Here is a 15,152-nt window from a genome sequence, read left to right on the forward strand (position 1 = left end):
AGAGCTTGTAAGGTATTGGTTCTGACGGTATAGCCTACCTAGTTTTGATGGGTTTTTAATGTTTAGTTGAAGATGTGAGTTGTAACTAAGCTGATTGTCAATCTGTACACCAAGTAGCTTAGTTTGGACACTATTTCAAGGGGTGAGTTATTTTGGCTGGTAATTGAGAATGAGTTCATGTCGAAGGAAGTGGATTTTGAGGGAGTAAATACCATAAGTTTTGTTTTGGAGGCATTGAGTGCTAAGTGATTTGATTTCATCCAATGTTCAGTAATTGAAAAAGCTTCCTGAGTAAGTTTTGGAGCAGAGAGGGGGAAGTGGCAGAGCAGATGATGGTTGAATCATCTGCATATTGGATGATGTTTGCAAATGGGATAGATTTGTGATAATCATTGATAAATATATTAAAGAGGAGGGGACCAAGAATAGAACCTTGAGGAACTCCAGTAAGGGTACTGAGGAATGGGGAAGTGGCCTTTTTCCATATTACAGCTTGGTATCTATTTGATAGATAGCTGGAGAACCAGTTTATGGTAGAGGGAGAGAGGTTAAGTTCTGACAGTTTGGTTAAGAGCAAGTTATGTGAAATGGTATCGAAGGCTTTGGAGAGGTCAAGTAGTAAGGTGGAGACGATGTGACCGGAATCTCGTGCTGTGTTAACAGTCTCAAGGAAGGCCAACAGGGCTGTCATGGTGCTATGATTTGGCCTAAATCCATGTTGTGTAGGGGTTAGCAGGTTGTTGTCTAAGAGATGTGGCAGAAGTTGAAGGTGTATACACTTTTCTAGAAGTTTAGAAATGGGGGACAGAATAGCAATGGGACGAAAGTTACTGATGTTGCAATTGTTGCCTCCTTTATGTAGGGGGATTATGAATGCTTGCTTCCACAATTGGGGTACAATGCATTCATGGATGGAGCGATTGATTAAGATGCTAATAGGATAAGCAATAGCATCTGCTGCTAAACATAGGAAGTAGGAGGGAATATTGTCAGGGGCATTAGTACATGGCTTTAGTTTCTGAAGGAGTTTCTTTATAGTGGCCATGGGTATAGGCTTTAGTGAAAGTAGAGAAGGATGGAGAGAGGGAGAATTAGAGGGGTACAGGTGGAGGGAGTCTGAAAGGTGGTTAAGGTGGAAGATTGGTGGGGTGAAATAGAATTGGGGATAGGGTTATTTGCAGTAGAAGGAAGGGGTGTCTTAGAAGGTGAGGTGGGGCCTGTAAAGGAGGAGGTGAGTTTGCTAATGGAGTCGATAAAAAGGAGTTGAACTGTGTAGCTAAATCCAAGTCTGTGATATTAGGGTCTGGGGTTGGGGTATGAGGTTTGCTAGGGTTTAGAAGGGTGGAGATCCCCTTCCAGAATCTCTGGGGGTTAGTTTTGTTATTGTTTTGGAGTGAGAAGAAGTATTGTTGTTTATCAGAGATTATTAACTTTTTAACTTTATTTCTAAGGGTTTTATATGCAATATGTTGTTCTGAGGTCTTATTTCTCAGGTAGAGTCCCCAGGCTTTGTCTCTAAGGCGCATAGCTGATAATGTGGTTTTGGTTAGCCAGGGGGCAGATTTTATTTTTATTCTTTTTGTTCTTAGTGGGGCTTGGCAATCAAGTATTCCTAAGAAGGTGGAGTTAAAGTGGGCAACTGCTTCTTCTAAGGGCAGTGTCTTTAGATTGTTCCAATTGATTGCCTTTAGGGAATCTATGAAGATTGATGGGTTGAAACTTTTGTTATTGCGGGTAGTGATGTAGTTGTGGGTGCAATAGGAGATGCAGGGGAGTTGGTGAGTGAAAGTAGGCAGATGATCACTAAGAGGGTCAGGTAGTGTACCGCTATCAGAAAAGTAATGGGGGTGTGACACTAGAATCCAGTCAAGGATGGTGCCACTGGAGGGGTCCTTTGATGGGTGGGTTATGGTGTTGATTAGTTGGGAAAAGTTATATAGATTGATGTTAAGATGATTGGTTGGAGACTGGATGGAGGTCCAATTAATGTTTACATCTCCTAGGATTATGGTTTCATTGCTTATGTTATCAGAGAGCCAGGAGAGAATGTTTTCGAGTGTAGAAATATTATCCCCTGGGGGGATGTAGAGGGATGCTAGGCATATGTGTTTGTGCTTGTTAACTTGTAGGAGAGAAAGGAGTATTTCAGCATTATTAAATGTAGGAATAGGTTTGTCATATGGGGTGACTAGCAAGGTAGACGCCAGATAGGAGAGCAACTCCACCGCCTTTCTTTTGGGTCCTGTCTTTTCTGATGATTGAATAGGTGGGTGGGGTTATTTCAGAATCTTTTATAGAGGGTTTTAACCATGTTTCTGAGATAGATAGAATGTCAGGTTTGTTATAGCTAAGCCATGCATGGAGGATTGGAACTTTATTCACTATACTTTGTGAGTTAATAGAAGTAAAGAATATAGGCTTGTGAGAGGAGGAAGATGAGGAGGGGCCGGGGTTGGGATGGATATCACCAGATAAAAGACTGGTAATGAAATGAAGGATGGGGTTCAAAAGATAGTTGAGAGAGGTGGAAAAATGATTAGTGTCTACTGTGATGGCCAAGGGGTGTATAGTTACTAAAGGGATATAATTTTTCTGAGGGGTGAAAACTTTGAATGAGAAGGTGTAGAGCTGTGTTATTGGGTAAAGATGGGGGGAGATAGGAGTGTGTGATTGTGGCAGTGGGGAGTTCAGGTGGTTGGTTGAATGATAAGGTTGTGTAAGGTAAAGAGAATGTGGTTGGGTGAGGTGATAAAGATATGATAGTTTAATGGAGAGCAATAGAAGAATAATGAGGGATGAAGGATTTAGGGGCATGTTGAGAAGTTGCTTTGTATTGAGTGTGAAAGTTGTAATATATGTGTTGTACTTTAATTATGTATGTGATGAGAAACAAATCTTGTGTAGGTTGCGTAAGATAAAAGAGTAGTAAGAGTGGAGCTGGGTGCAATTAAGCTGGGTAGGTGAGTGAGAGTTTAGAAGTCAGAATGTAAAATATGTAGTAGCTATGGGTGTGGTTACAAATTGGATAATAGGTTGTTGGGGGTGTGTCTATGTTGATGAAGGTTGATTGGTTTAGAGAGGAAGTAGGTGTGGAGACAAGAGGGATATAGCTAGAGGTACTGGGGGTGGGTGGGATTTGGGGGCAGGGTAGGGGAGGAGAAGGACGAGAGCCAATCAGTGGGGTAAGAATTGCAGGAAAGTAAGCTGAAACAGAGTCAGTAAGGTTCTAGAAATAATGGGTAGAGAGGGCTGGGAGTTTAGAGAGAGATGACAGGAAAGCAAAGGCTAGCAAAGGTAAAATACATGTAGAAAGAAATGAAAAGTAAAGAAGAAGGCTGGAGAGGTTAAATGCAAGGAGTAAGAATAGTAAGGAATATTAAAAAGGGGGGGGGGCGCCCTCTAGTGGTTAAATGTAGAAATACACTAGTCCACTAAGGCAATGAGTGGGATAAAGAGGACTGAAGGGGAAAGGGCCTGACAGGATTTGAGAGGTGGATAAGGGTAAGAGTAGAGAAACAAAGATGAGAGGGGGATATAGGCCGCTGGCAGTTCTGGCAGGGAGACATCTTACACAGATTACAACAAGGAGTATAAATGCAGAAGCTTAGTGGCAGTAGTTACACATACTTCTTCTGTGTCCTTTGGGATAGACCTGAATGAACCTTCCCGACGGGGTTGAGGCAGCAGAGAGGTAAACTTGCTGGACAAAGGATGAGTCAAGTGACTTTTGTAGGTATGTGTAACAACCCAGGCGAGGTCTCAAGGGGAAAATGCAGGGTAGAAACAACTGGAGACAGGGGAGAAAGAAGAGAGAATTAGTAAAGGAGTAACAACAACGTTTCTTCAGTAGTGGTGATAGGCAGCTGAAAAGTGATTGAAGGCACTAACAATACTAAAACTTGGAGCAGATAGTGGCTAGGTATAATATATAAAATACAGTGAAATATTGCAGAACGCATACAATCAGCAGTAGAGGTAATATGGCAATATGGCAATGTTATTGTAACACAATGGTAGAATACACAGTTAAATGCTGTAGTCCATATAGAGGTATATGACTAGGCTCAAATGCAATAGAAGTTTAAGTAAAACAATATCATTAGAAATACACTAGTTCCAACAGTAGGCACTGCAAAATAAATAGCGTGCCCCTGTGTTACTGCATCAATGCAATAATAGCTCCTAGACGCTTCCAGTAGTTGCAAATAGCCAGGCTGTGTAAAGAACACTCGCATGCGTGGAAGCTGGCGTGTTGCGCAGTAAGTAGTTTAAGTAACAGTGTATTACTACCAGCAGGAGGCAAAAAACAAATTCAGCAGTCGCTAGGGTTAGGTATTTAAGAACTAAAAGTATGCAGATACTAATCGCTACTGCTGCACTATCTAAAGCAGCAATCCTTATAAGCAGGGTTTTAAACAAGCGATTACACTCCAATGCTCTCTTAAAGCAGCAGTCGCTAGGGTTTAAGTAAGTAAGAAGCAAAAATATGCAGGTGTTAATCGCTACTGCTGCACTATCTACAGCAGCAATCCCTGTACGTAGGGTTTTAAGTAAGCGATTGGACTCCGATGCTCTCTTTAAAGCAGCAGGTATGTAAAACACTCAGAAGCTGCAGTCGATAGTGTATAAGAAAAAGCTATACAATACATGGAAAACAAGCGAATATAATCTGGAGCGCCTGTCTTAAATGTTGTTCAATAGAACAGGTCCTCAGCCGGTACTGTTATAACAGGGATATTGTTCGCATAGGTTATTCTTTAAACCCTTATCTTACACACTAACTTTAGATAAATACTCATAGAACAGGTCTTTAAAAATGCAGACATATGCTACAAGTTAAGCACCGTGTTACAGCAGAAAAGAACATGTCTTAACACAGTAAGGGCATTATAAGAGCATAAAACAGCGGTCGCTAGTGATACAGAGCAAATAAATGCATCTCAAATGTAACACTAAATGTCGACATAAGGAACTTTCCCTCTCACAGCAAGGTTATAAAAAAACACCTGAACAACAGTCGCTAGTGTTATGTAGCATATAATTGTTAAAATTATCAGGTCTAAGAACAGTAATGGAAATCCTGGTTGAAGCGTAACAAAAAAACAAAAGCACATTAAGTACTTACATTTAGAGCGTTCTCCCAGCCAGGTGCGTACAGCAGCAGAGGATGAGTGGGGTTTAAAGATGGCGCCCAGAGATGAGGGAGGGAATATATCACCTTTAGGCGGATATGGAGTGAGGGGGGAGGAGCAGGGATGTGAGCTAACAGGGAAAAGGTGGAAGTTTTATGGAGATAGGGGAGGAGCCACACAGAGTAGAGAGCAAGCCAGAGGGTAGGACGGAAAGTCAAAAATAGGCTAAGGTATCCACGAAAGTTGTAAGGTAGTACAGAGTAAGGTTAGAGGAATGTAAGTCAGGCAAGAGAGAGAAAGGAGCAAAAACACCAGGAGAAGGACGAGAGCCAATCAGTGGGGTAAGAATTGCAGGAAAGTAAGCTGAAACAGAGTCAGTAAGGTTCTAGAAATAATGGGTAGAGAGGGCTGGGAGTTTAGAGAGAGATGACAGGAAAGCAAAGGCTAGTAAAGGTAAAATACATGTAGAAAGAAATGAAAAGTAAAGAAAAAGGCTGGAGAGGTTAAATGGAAGGAGTAAGAATAGTAAGGAATATTAAAAAAAGGGGGGGGGGCACCCTCTAGTGGTTAAATGTAGAAATACACTAGTCCACTAAGGCAATGAGTGGGATAAAGAGGACTGAAGGGGAAAGGGCCTGACAGGATTTGAGAGGTGGATAAGGGTAAGAGTAGAGAAACAAAGATGAGAGGGGGATATAGGCCGCTGGCAGTTCTGGCAGGGAGACATCTTACACAGATTACAACAAGGAGTATAAATGCAGAAGCTTAGTGGCAGTAGTTACACATACTTCTTCTGTGTCCTTTGGGATAGACCTGAATGAACCTTCCCGACGGGGGGTTGAGGCAGCAGAGAGGTAAACTTGCTGGACAAAGGATGAGTCAAGTGACTTTTGTAGGTATGTGTAACAACCCAGGCGAGGTCTCAAGGGGAAAATGCAGGGTAGAAACAACTGGAGACAGGGGAGAAAGAAGAGAGAGAATTAGTAAAGGAGTAACAACAACGTTTCTTCAGTAGTGGTGATTGGCAGCTGAAAAGTGATTGAAGGCACTAACAATACTAAAACTTGGAGCAGATAGTGGCTAGGTATAATATATAAAATACAGTGAAATATTGCAGAACACATACAATCAGCAGTAGAGGTAATATGGCAATATGGCAATGTTATTGTAACACAATGGTAGAATACACAGTTAAATGCTGTAGTCCATATAGAGGTATATGACTAGGCTCAAATGCAATAGAAGTTTAAGTAAAACAATATCATTAGAAATACACTAGTTCCAACAGTAGGCACTGCAAAATAAATAGCGTGCCCCTGTGTTACTGCATCAATGCAATAATAGCTCCTAGGCGCTTCCAGCAGTTGCAAATAGCCAGGCGTGTAAAGAACACTCATGCGTGGAAGCTGGCGTGTTATGCAGTAAGTAGTTTAAGTAACAGTGTATTACTACCAGCAGGAGGCAAAAAACAAATTCAGCAGTCGCTAGGGTTAAGTATTTAAGAACTAAAAGTATGCAGATACTAATCGCTACTGCTGCACTATCTAAAGCAGCAATCCTTATAAGCAGGGTTTTAAACAAGCGATTACACTCCAATGCTCTCTTAAAGCAGCAGTCGCTAGGGTTTAAGTAAGTAAGAAGCAAAATATGCAGGTGTTAATCGCTACTGCTGCACTATCTACAGCAGCAATCCCTGTACGTAGGGTTTTAAGTAAGCGATTGGACTCCGATGCTCTCTTTAAAGCAGCAGGTATGTAAAACACTCAGAAGCTGCAGTCGATAGTGTATAAGAAAAAGCTATACAATACATGGAAAACAAGCGAATATAATCTGGAGCGCCTGTCTTAAATGTTGTTCAATAGAACAGGTCCTCAGCCGGTACTGTTATAACAGGGATATTGTTCGCATAGGTTATTCTTTAAACCCTTATCTTACACACTAACTTTAGATAAATACTCATAGAACAGGTCTTTAAAATGCAGACATCGCTACAAGTTAAGCACCGTGTTACAGCAGAAAAGAACATGTCTTAACACAGTAAGGGCATTATAAGAGCATAAAACAGCGGTCGCTAGTGATACAGAGCAAATAAATGCATCTCAAATGTAACACTAAATGTCGACATAAGGAACTTTCCCTCTCACAGCAAGGTTATAAAAAAACACCTGAACAACAGTCGCTAGTGTTATGTAGCATATAATTGTTAAAATTATCAGGTCTAAGAACAGTAATGGAAATCCTGGTTGAAGCATAACAAAAAACAAAAGCACATTAAGTACTTACATTTAGAGCGTTCTCCCAGCCAGGTGCGTACAGCAGCAGAGGATGAGTGGGGTTTAAAGATGGCGCCCAGAGATGAGGGAGGGAATATATCACCTTTAGGCGGATATGGAGTGAGGGGGGAGGAGCAGGGATGTGAGCTAACAGGGAAAAGGTGGAAGTTTTATGGAGATAGGGGAGGAGCCACACAAAGTAGAGAGCAAGCCAGAGGGTAGGACGGAAAGTCAAAAATAGGCTAAGGTATCCACGAAAGTTGTAAGGTAGTACAGAGTAAGGTTAGAGGAATGTAAGTCAGGCAAGAGAGAGAAAGGAGCAAAAACACCAGGAGAAGGACGAGAGCCAATCAGTGGGGTAAGAATTGCAGGAAAGTAAGCTGAAACAGAGTCAGTAAGGTTCTAGAAATAATGGGTAGAGAGGGCTGGGAGTTTAGAGAGAGATGACAGGAAAGCAAAGGCTAGTAAAGGTAAAATACATGTAGAAAGAAATGAAAAGTAAAGAAAAAGGCTGGAGAGGTTAAATGCAAGGAGTAAGAATAGTAAGGAATATTAAAAAAGGGGGGGGCGCCCTCTAGTGGTTAAATGTAGAAATACACTAGTCCACTAAGGCAATGAGTGGGATAAAGAGGACTGAAGGGGAAAGGGCCTGACAGGATTTGAGAGGTGGATAAGGGTAAGAGTAGAGAAACAAAGATGAGAGGGGGATATAGGCCGCTGGCAGTTCTGGCAGGGAGACAGCTTACACAGATTACAACAAGGAGTATAAATGCAGAAGCTTAGTGGCAGTAGTTACACATACTTCTTCTGTGTCCTTTGGGATAGACCTGAATGAACCTTCCCGACGGGGGGTTGAGGCAGCAGAGAGGTAAACTTGCTGGACAAAGGATGAGTCAAGTGACTTTTGTAGGTATGTGTAACAACCCAGGCGAGGTCTCAAGGGGAAAATGCAGGGTAGAAACAATTCTTCTGTGTCCTTTGGGATAGACCTGAATGAACCTTCCCGACGGGCAGTTGAGGCAGCAGAGAGGTAAACTTGCTGGACAAAGGATGAGTCAAGTGACTTTTGTAGGTATGTGTAACAACCCAGGCGAGGTCTCAAGGGGAAAATGCAGGGTAGAAACAATTCTTCTGTGTCCTTTGGGATAGACCTGAATGAACCTTCCCGACGGGGGGTTGAGGCAGCAGAGAGGTAAACTTGCTGGACAAAGGATGAGTCAAGTGACTTTTGTAGGTATGTGTAACAACCCAGGCGAGGTCTCAAGGGGAAAATGCAGGGTAGAAACAAATTTAGAGCGTTCTCCCAGCCAGATGCGTACAGCAGCAGAGGATGAGTGGGGTTTAATCCCTTTAAAATATGTAAGTGTCAAACGTGGATTATTGTCGTCCTTGGATGTTTTGGTCTCTTTATCCGTTTGGTTGTTTCTCATATTGGTTACAGTTACTGGATACCTTAACAATGGCAAATACACAGATTTACGTTTCTTAAGAACCTCTTTCCTCACCCCTTTTATTAAGTCTGAGGGGTAACCTCTTTCCTTAAACATATTGTATATAAAGCCCATTTCTTCTCTACATTCAGTCTCTTCCGTAGTCATTCTCGATGCCCTAATCAAATAACACTTCATCTACCTTGGGTTTCTTGATGGGAATGAAAGAAAATCCTTTTGTAAATAAACTAAAGAAGCCTGGTGTAATCTCCAAATCTGTAAAGTTATTGTGTTAAGTATCAATCAGTAATAACGTGGTACTATATAATAGTAAAGTATTGTGGCAATCATGTGATTCTGAGGAAGTCTAATAGATGAAAGCGCGCTCAATCCTGCTTGTTTGTTTGTTTTTTATGCGAGTTAATAAACTTTTTGGCCATGACTTCAGTTTCCGGGAACTTTTTTGAAGATTTTGTAAGAGGTGACGAAGTATTGTTATTTTTGAGACCTTACGGAGGATACCCTTTATTGTACAGTTAGCGGGCTTGGAACATTTACTCTTTGAGTTGGTTTGTGGTGGAGAGGTGGTTCTGTGATATGGGAGATGTTAATTAATCATGTTTTGGAAGTCTGATGAACCGTTTATTACAACGTGAAAGCGCTTACTTATCATTTGGATCCTGTACATGCTTTTAACTTGGATTAAATAGTGATATATAGCAGCTGTGGCGAGCTTCTTCTGTTCGTTTTTTAATAATAAAATATAATAAAATAAAAGAAATAAAATGTGAAATCTTGGTATGGCTGTATGCCTGTAGTGTCTTGTAAAGGTTGCTGCAGTCAGTTTATACATGTGATGCACATGTCCCCTGCAGTCACTGCTATTGGATTATATCCCCATGCCTGCTAAGCAAGGCATGATAGTTGTGTACTCTGTACTGTACACATGCATGTCTCTCAAGTGTCATGCTGTCAAGGAATGTAATTACTGTTATGTAAACCCTCTGTCACAAATGTATCATAAAGATGATTATATGTCAATAGCAAAGTAATAATACATCAGCCCACAGTACACCATGGTAGTTATATACGTCTGCCTGAAGTGCGACTGTTGTTTGTAGCTGTGTAGCTGCAGGTATTACTGCTTGCCCCATAGTGTCTCATGCAGATAGCTTCAGAGGTATGTATGTGCTACAGCAGCTATAGGGCACATTTACACATAAAGAAAGGACAAACCTGTAGAGTAGATAGCATTAGTGTTGTCAACTATATAGCCCATGATGGTATTAATGGAGTGTATTTCTCTCTCTCCCCACCCCTTATCTTCATATATTTGTTATTGTTATATATTGGTTATAGTTTACTATTAACATATGTTGTTTCATAAACTTTATTTTGTGGCATGTGTTTTATTAATGCTATGTATTACTATGGTTGAATATTAACATATTCAGTTGAATTACCTATTCTGGCTTAATGCTGTAACTGCTACTGGCACGCTGTTACTATATTGACTATTATGTTATTTATTGTTGTGTTTCACATAATATGCATTGAAATGTAATGGGGTTATTTCCAATGTTCTGGCATGCTGTTATTACTAACAATTGTTTTGTTCATAACTCACCTATATGTATTAGTTTACCTCCATACCCACAACATATCTGGGTAGGCCAGTTCCTGCTGATTCGCCTATTCTACCTCAGCCGGCTGTGGCACTGGGTGCAACTCATCCGGGACCCAAGCCAGTGGTGCATCCTCTGCTGGCCCTGCACCACCTTTGGGTGGAACTACCTCAGGGGATGGGGCTCAACCCCCTGGGAGTTGGGGCGGAGGGGGGGTTGTCATCCAGGATCAACTACCAGCTATAGTGTGCAGGATTGATCAGAGGAGCTATGAACGTCCATTTCACACGTGTCCACTGGATACAACTAATTAGGTCCAATTAGGCTTGACAACAAATTTATGTTGTCCTTACCGCTCTCTCTCTCTGGGGTTTGAGGGTCCAAATTCATATACAAAGTCTGTACAAACTGCACAGCTGTTGCTGTGCAAGAAATGGAAAGCTATGGTCCTTTCCTATGTCCTTCCTGCACAACCCCACCTGCCTGTCAGTATGCAGCATGCTTTCCCCTTGCTTGCCCCCATTTCACTGCTATCCTTGCACCCCATTTTTCTTTTCTCTTTTACTTTTTAGTGCGGGTTTGCATGGAGCTAAGCGGCACACTGCCCAACCCTGAATAGCACAGTGGTGCAGCAGTAGTATTATCGCCTCACAGCAAGAGGTTCTCTGGTTCAATTCTCGGCTGGAGTGCCTTCTGTGCCGAGTCTGCATGTCCTCTCTGCATTTGTGTGGGTTTTCTCTGGGTACTCTGGTTTTCTCCCACGTTACAAAGACATGTGTCTGGAGCATTTCTCCCCGGGCCTCCTCTGAAAATTGACTTCGTTCCAAGTTGGACTTTCCCAGTAAACAAATGTTAAATAAAAAAACCTTCCATGTTTTGAACCCAGGAGCCTGTCAACTATAACATAGAGCATTAGCTCACTAGGGCACTCAGCTCTGAATTAAAGCAGCTGTTTCCAGCAAACTATACGGATTGCCAGTGACAGACTGCTAGTACATATAATGGGAAAAATGGACCTGGGACTGTGATACAAACAGTACACCAGTACACAGCCAAATAAATAATAATGGATGTACATGAGGCCTGGGATAGCAGGCATACCTGTCAACTGTACAGATTGTTCCAGAATGTCTAGAGTTTTGCCCACTATTTTTGGCCTGGTTTTCATAAAATCGTATTTTTCTGGCAAAGTAGTGGCAAGTCCATAAAGATTGAGGTCAGAAAATCACAATAGATAAGTTTAACACTTCATACCCTTCAGAAAACACATGCTAATGAAAACATGTTATTCTATCAACATTCTAAATTTGTAAAAGCAATATTTAAAGATTGTCCCTATTTTTGGGCCTTTGTCCCACTTTTATTCATGGCTTTGTCCAGATTCCGTGCTCTAAGAGGTTGAGAGGTATGATAGCAGATAATTTTTCCCTGTTATCAGCAACATCTTTAAACACACCTGCTAAGGCAGCAATGGCAAAGTTCATTGTACAACTGGGACCCTGCTGCACAACAACTGCCTTTGAAAGGCATGCACATAATGATGGATGTAGACATGTGTCAGTCACAGACTGTATGTATGCACATATATCTTGCAAATACACCTCCTACAGCACTGACTCAGTATCTTAGTATGTTAAATGCCTTGTATGTAGCATATTTTTCCCACAGTCCTGAGTTTGAATCCAGTGTGTTGCACATCAATTACCTTCTTGTGAGTATAACAAGTAATGACTGATTCATGCAATTTTAACCAACACAGGTTGCTGCTACTGCATTAACTGCTACACGTTTGCAAGTCAAAGGCCTGTAGGTAGAGACACATCGCACATATTTGTATAGCCAAACTATATGCCACCTACTACTCTGTGATTGGCACTGTTAAATAACAGATGTACCGTACGCACATGCCTCAATTGGACTGTAAAGGGTACCCTTACCCTGGCTCTGTTGTGATGTCAAAGCTAACACTTCTGCCTCAGTTACATGTACAGCTTGCTGTCCCCCAAAGAGTTCACACTCCCAGCTACGTGACCTAGGCTTCAGCAGCAGCTGCAGCTGCAGCCTTGAACATATGCAGCTGTATGTTAAGCTATCTGCTACAGACCTACCATTCCTCACAACTGCCTAGAACAAGGGATCCAGACAAAGCCATACATAAAGGGTGGGAAGGGGCAAAGGTCCAGCAACAGGGACGTTTCACAGTTTGCCCCTACAAAGATTGTGAGCTTATAGAATAGCAGCTACTGCAGCAGTATGCATATTCTGATGGGTATGACATGTGACATTCACATGTCTATCTCTCCTTACTGACCACAACCCACAATGTTTACCACTGAACTGCCAGATAACCACAATGTCATGGGACAATGGCCAAACATATTATGCAAAACTCTGGACGTACCTCATAAATCTCAGCAGTGGACAGTATGTGCATCTATCCTCTAATGTCCATCTCAAAGACTAAGAAAGAGGCCAAGGCCTACATGAAGGCCTTAAATAATGCACTGTGGTGCCTTGTCATTGGCTAATGAAAGTACAACCCATCTGTTTAAGATTCAATTAGCAAGTCTAAGCCACAGATTGGTGCACAGGCAATTACCTATTAATCAGCATTCCCTACAAAAAGTAATCAACTGCCTGTGGGGAAGGGATCTGTACGTTGCTTTACTCAGACACACTATGGTTTAGCAAGCTGTTTGCAGAGGATCTGGTCAAAAAAGGATTACTTCACTCTACCAGGTATGTAATACATATGCCCATATAATGGGATACAGATGGGATGATGGAGGTATGGGAAAAGGAATTACAACAGTAGGCCTGTAGTACATCTATGTCATTGACATGTTATTGATACTCTGCTCTTCAACAGATACAGGCATGCCTCTCAGCTGTCCCTGCAATCAAATCACAGCTCTGCCCCTGTTACTCCCTCCTAAAATGGTCGGCTCCTGTAGGAAAGCTAGCGGATTATGAATTCGACATATTGACAGTAAGTAAGGGTGTACACAGGTGTAATATCACACTATGTACTGTAATTCACCTCCTCTCAGTCCGTCAATGTCACACACAAATAGTTCAGACATTGTAAAGGTGTCCCTGATGTACTCTGGCTAGGTCACTGTTTTGTTGACATTTGTAACTCATTGCTTGAGAGCTATGGCTAACATACCTGTCAACCTCTTACAGCAGGAATTCAGGTCATAGCCATTATTAGTGGGGGGGACACAGGCCCAAACTCAGCAACAGAGTGTACATAATGGTCATACAAAGTCAGACTAGGAATAGACCAATGAAGATTACTGTAGAGTAAGTGTTTTCTGAGGGGTCTGGTGTGTGACAGCCAGATTTTCTATATTCTGACAACAACCATCAGTGATTGGCCGGGTCTATATTAGATCACCGAATGCTTAAAAAAGCAATCGGTGATTAATCGACCCTATGTAAGCGAAAGCTTACAATGTCGAAGTGTCAGAACAGTGATTTTTTTCCAAGGGAAAAGAAAATCGCTGTTCCAACAGAAAAAATAAATAAATAAATAACCCCCCCCTACTTAAATATACCAACTCTGAGACTGCACTACAGTGCCAAAACCAGCAAAGTACCGAAGCGGCCAAGCAAATTCTTTCCCAGGGAAAGAATTTGCTTAACAGCCACTTCGATATTTTGCATTTTCATAGGTTCATAGGTTCATAGGTTCATACTAGGCTATCTGCCCTAGGGCATTTATAAGCCTAGCCAGAGTGTGTTTGGCTTTCACCACCCATTTTAAATTAATTTTGCTATGCCTTTTTTGAGGTTAGTATACTGTGCCTCTGTTTAACAGTGACACAGAAGTGATACCCGGGGTAAACCTATGATCTCCCATCCACTCATCAAGATTCTTCTTGAAGAGAGTCAATGAGGGACTCTGCCTAACCTGGACTAGGATTTTATTCCAGAGTGAAGGGATTCTCTGGGTTATGAATCTGCCCCTCCAGCATGTCCTATTTATTTCAGTGCTGAGGTTCAAGTCTCTCGAGCGCGTGGCTCGATGGGATTTGGATTTTCTGAGGTGCAGCATGTCCATTAATTCCGGGTTGGACATGGCTTTATACGTCAGGCACAGATCGCCTCTGACCAGGTGGTATGCCACTGAGTAGAGCTGGAGTTTCTTTAACCAGGCAGCATATGGCATCTGTTTGAGCCCTTTGATCCTCTTGGTGAGGTACTTTTGGGGTCTTTCCAGTTGCTGCAGGTGTCTGGTAAGGTACATCCCAAAAGGGGCATTGTACTCAATTATGGGCCTGATGAGGGATGAGTAAAGAGGCACGATGACCTTCCCTGATCTAGATGTGAATCCCTTCATGATTATGTGGGCTATATAAAATGTTTTTCTAACCACTTTGGCCACGTGGTTGTCAAATGAGAGATTGCTATCAACTTGGGTCCCCAGGTCCCTAATTACTTCTTCTGTACTTAATGGATTACCACCTATGTGGTAATTTGTGGGCACTTTATTTTTTCCAAAGGGGATGACTATACACTTTTTGGCATTTAGCTTGAGGCCATGGCTCTGGCACCAGTTGTCTGTTTCTATGAGGCCCTTTTGGAGGATGCTTGTGTCAGCTGGAGAGTCGATTATGGCGCCCAGTTTGCAGTCATCTGCGAACTTGGTCAGCCACAGTCCTTCCGTGTTGGCCTGTACCTCCAAGA

The 15,152-nt window shown here is 42.0% G+C and overlaps 1 long non-coding RNA gene across 1 annotated transcript; it reads right to left on the reverse strand.

Annotated features, from left to right (window-relative positions):
• Positions 1 to 3,680: 3,680 nt before the first annotated feature.
• Positions 3,681 to 8,376, reverse strand: LOC122817319. Its single transcript, XR_006367197.1, has 3 exons — positions 8,208 to 8,376; positions 5,921 to 6,082; positions 3,681 to 3,787 (listed from the first exon to the last, which is right to left on the reverse strand). It is a non-coding gene; the product is annotated as an uncharacterized LOC122817319 (long non-coding RNA).
• Between the last annotated feature and the right edge of the window lie 6,776 nt (positions 8,377 to 15,152).

This window comes from Protopterus annectens, chromosome 12.part0 (assembly GCF_019279795.1).
Source record: "Protopterus annectens isolate FY-2018-M chromosome 12.part0, PAN1.0, whole genome shotgun sequence".
Lineage (NCBI taxonomy): Eukaryota > Metazoa > Chordata > Ceratodontiformes > Protopteridae > Protopterus > Protopterus annectens.